Source organism: Zingiber officinale, chromosome 10B (assembly GCF_018446385.1).
Source record: "Zingiber officinale cultivar Zhangliang chromosome 10B, Zo_v1.1, whole genome shotgun sequence".
Lineage (NCBI taxonomy): Eukaryota > Viridiplantae > Streptophyta > Magnoliopsida > Zingiberales > Zingiberaceae > Zingiber > Zingiber officinale.
In genome coordinates, this window is record NC_056005.1 from 78,149,804 (window position 1) to 78,154,497 (window position 4,694).

Here is a 4,694-nt window from a genome sequence, read left to right on the forward strand (position 1 = left end):
AGAAGGTCATTGTTAGCACCAATGCCCAGTTTTTAGAAGAAGACTATATAATGGATCACAAGCCTAGTAGTAAAATTGTTCTAGAAGAACTTAGAGAGGACACGTCTACTTCAGTACCAACAGTACAAGATGAAGTACCACAAGAGACTGCAACACGTGTCACACATGATACACAACCACAGACGGTGCCTCGTCGTAGTGGGAGGGTTGTTAGGCAGCCCGAGAGATTCATGTTTTTGGGTGAGTCTTCGAACTTGATCCCAGGCAAACATGAACCAGATCCCCGGACATATGATGAAGTACTCCAAGATATAGATGCAGTATCTTGGCAAAAGGGAATGAATTCCGAAATAGAATCTATGTATTCTAATAAGGTCTGAGAGCTTGTAGAACCACCTGATGGTGTAAAAGACATTGGATGCAAGTGGATCTATAAAAGGAAAAGAGGGACAGATGGGAAGGTAGAAACCTTCAAAGCAAGGCTTGTTACGAAGGGGTACACTCAGAAAGAGGGAATCGATTATGAGGAGACCTTTTCGCCGATAGCTATGCTTAAGTCTATCCGGATACTCTTATCCATTGCCGCTCATATGGATTATGAGATTTGGCAAATGGATGTCAAGACAGCTTTCCTTAATGGAAGTTTTGAAGAAAACATCCATATGAAACAACCAGAAGGGTTCATTGAAAAGGGCAAAGAGCATCTAGTGTGCAAGCTTAATCGGTCCATTTATGGACTGAAGCAAGCTTCAAGATCTTGGAACATCCGGTTTAATGAAGTAATCCAGTCATATAGATTTATTCAGTGTCCGGATGAGTCTTGTGTATACAAGAAGTGTAACGGAAACATGGTGGCATTTCTTGTACTATACGTAGATGATATTTTGTTAATTGGCAACAATGTCAAAGTATTATCAGACGTAAGGGTATGGTTGTCCAAATAATTTGATATGAAGGACTTAGGAGAATGTGCACACATCCTTGGGATCAAAGTTATAAGGGATCGCAAGAAAAGAATGTTGTGCCTATCCCAAGCTTTATATATAGATACAATCCTTGCTCGTTTTAGCATGCAAAACTCCAAAAAGGTTTCTTACCTTTTAGGCATGGAGTAGCCTTATCTAAAGAGATGTCTCCAAAAACATCAAAGGAGATTGAGGACATGAAGGCAGTTCCTTATGCTTCGGCTGTAGGAAGCCTTATGTATGCAATGTTGTGTATGAGACCTGATATCTGTTTTGCCGTGGGCATGGTTAGCAGATATCAAAGTAACCCTGGACAAGGACATTGGACTGCAGTAAAGCATATATTAAAGTACCTGAGAAGGACTAGAGATTATATGCTAGTTTACTAAGCAGACGATTTACTCCCTATGGGTTACACGAATTCGGACTTCCAATCAGATAAGGACAACAGTAAGTCTACATCAGACTATGTGTTTACTTTAGGAGGTGGAGCCATTGCAAGGAGGAGTGTTAAGCAGAAATGCGTCTCAGACTCAACCATGGAAGCTGAGTATGTGGCAGCCTCTGAGGCAGCCAAAGAAGCTGTATGGCTCAGGAACTTTCTAATGGACTTAGATGTGATTTCTGGTTTGCCCAAGATCGTCACAATTTATTGTGATAATAGTGGAGCAGTTGCAAACTCGAAGGAACCACGAGCCCATAAGGCAAGTAAACATATAGAGAGCAAGTACCACCTGACACGAGACATCATCAAGCGAGGAGAAGTTGTCGTCGCCAAAATAGCATCAGCAGATGTCACGCCCCCAGAGGAGTTCTTACCGAAAAATTTCGGCAGCATCTCCCCTATACCGGTGACAATCTGAGGCATACATACATACAAAATACATCAGCCACATACGGCTGGAATATATATACACAACCACGCAGTTATATAATCAGCCCACTCGGCTGGAACAGAAATAAACACAACCACGCAGTTGTATAATACATATTAATCAGCCCACACGGCTGAACTAAAATCAACACAGCGGAAATCACAAAACACAAAGCAACTGACTGCGAGCCGGCTCGGCTTGACACAATAATATCAAACCAAATACAAGAGAATACAAATACATAAACAAGTACAAAACCCAAAATACAAATAACGTAAGAAATACCGAAATCGTAAGGACGTCCTCGAATGTGACGTGGAACTGGCGGACAGGATCTCCAGGCAACTCCATAAATCTTTTACCCGCTACCTGGTGAAATTACCAATATACGGGGTGGTGAGTATAAAGACTCAGCGGGTAATAGACAGATAGTGCATGAGTAAAATGAAGAACTAGAGATGCAAAGGTATACAGTCTCGTATGGAAATAACAGATACTACAGTGATATCATAATAAGTGTCCATACCTGAAACCATATCCTAGGCTAGTAAGGGAAGGTAGATGTAGCAAAGTCCTGCTACAGTACTGCTCATAACTACATGGTATCATGTGAGGTATATACAGGTCAATAGTAAGTAAGCCAGTGTCTAAACACATATCACAGGTATAAATCTCAACCTATGTAAGCATAACAGCATAAATAAACAACAACAGCATAATCTAGCAACAGCAGCATAAGAAACAACAGTATCAGCAGGTATAATAATAACAGCGTATGCACGGATGGTCACTCCCGCCCACCCCTCAAGTCCATGACCCCAGTATGACAGACTGTACACCACTCCAGCTACCACTACTCTCGAGTGGCCGAGGGGACAGTTGCATAGTAGCTGAATAGCTACGTCTGCGACGGGGTCCCTGCTGCCCGCGACTCCAGCAAACACTACCCATGAGTGTGCGAGTGGGGGGCACGACAGGACAAGCGGCACGCTCCAAGCTACCACTACCCATGAGTGGCCGAGCGTGCGGCCCAGGCCAACGACCCTCTCAACCACAAGGGAGACATGGTCGCCGGCATGCATGCAATGACATGATGCGAATAATGCAGCAGTCATCATATATATATAAACAGAAAACAGGTATGCTACATGAAGCCAGCATGCTCAGCAAGGTGTGTAAATAAACAGTAATCAAAGCAGGTAAACATGGTATCAGGTGTCCATATATCCAATACCTACTATCTAATGTCTGGTATCTGGTATCCAATACCTAGTACTATAGTATCTGCTAAATATCATGAATAACAACGAGAGACTGTATATATACAGAAACGAGTAGCTCAAAGATCGAGTGGAAGTATCAAACGCAGGAAGAATAAGAGTGGAGTCAAGATAGATACAGCAACTATCTGAACATAAAGCTCATGCACTAGGATCAAAATACTAAAGAGATAAAGTAAGAAGTACCCGCCTTTATACGTAGTGCGTGTCAACCGTCTTCAACAACTCCAGAAGATCACATCCAACTCGGATCCTACAAATACAGGATACGAGACAAAACTAAGGATCTATAATCAATGTATCAACTATCAACAAACCTAAACCGATTCAACCTCTTTATTCACATACTTCCATTTAATCCAAGAAAGCATAATCTACCCATCCAACTTATCTAGTCAAATTTAATTCCATCAACAACTAAACATCATGAATCGAACATGCATAATTCTTCCACATAATCCATTTCTAACTACCACATCTGACAATCCAACCAACACAACTAATTATTCGTTAATCAAGATACCACAGATTAAAATCTAAATTAGAAATGGATACATAACTATATCCACCCCACACCATCAACCAAAATCAACCAATCCATCATAAGACTACAAACCAATCTCCAAACACAACTCACCTCATTCGAAGTGCTCCTTGTGAACGAAACAACCCACTGTTGAAAATCACGGGTTTGATGCTTACTGCTGCCCACATCTCCATCACCTTCTAACCTAACAACCAAATCACAGAAATCTATCAATTACTCGACAATAGGATACAAAATCAGTTCTTAACCTTACTTAATTCCATGTCAACAATCTTTTCTCCGATGGTTCACTGGCCTACAGTGCTGGCCAAAACTATAAGAACAAGCCAAACATTAAATCTTCACATCCAATACATAGAATGGAAAACCAATCACTGCTAATCAATTCCAAGCATTTGCCTTACCTCAATCTATTACCAGCATACTCCTCTCCATCACTCACTCTTCTGGTGATGGTCGGATGACTCCAAGCAACTGACCAACCGCACCTTGAAGACGAGGGAAGAAGCAAAGGGTGGCTGGACCCTTGGAACAACGCCCCTTCTTACTCCTTGGCCGGCGGCAGCGTCGAGACGAATCGACAGTGTCGGCTGGAGGAAGATCTGTACACCACAGCGAGATCAATTCAAGCTAGGGCATGGTAAGGATGATGGCGTCGGGCGTAGATGCAAGGCGCGACATCGGCACATGCTAGGGCTTAGGCGAAGAAAGGTGGAAATCGGAAAAGAGCTCGGCGTCGGCAAGATCAGGAGGCGGTGCTGCAGCTTCAAGGTCGCTAGCACGTTACCGGCTGAGGACTTCACCGGCGGCGATCGAGTGAGGGGATGGTCGCGGCAGCGTGAAGATGAGAGGGGAGGAGGAGATCGGGAATAAGGAAGAGAAGGGAATCGTTCGGCGATGAGGTGAAGGGAAAGAAAAGAAATCGGGAAAAATAGAAACTTAGGGTTTCAATTAATTAAATCATAAGTTGCTTCCTCAATCAACTCCCACTAAAGGGGTGTTCCAAATAGATTTTCTCCAGGAACAA

The 4,694-nt window shown here is 42.8% G+C and overlaps 1 long non-coding RNA gene across 1 annotated transcript; it reads right to left on the reverse strand.

Annotated features, from left to right (window-relative positions):
* Positions 1-3,303: 3,303 nt before the first annotated feature.
* Positions 3,304-4,197, reverse strand: LOC122030459. The gene is made up of 4 exons (XR_006125430.1): positions 4,072-4,197; positions 3,921-3,980; positions 3,758-3,851; positions 3,304-3,373 (listed from the first exon to the last, which is right to left on the reverse strand). It is a non-coding gene; the product is annotated as an uncharacterized LOC122030459 (long non-coding RNA).
* Between the last annotated feature and the right edge of the window lie 497 nt (positions 4,198-4,694).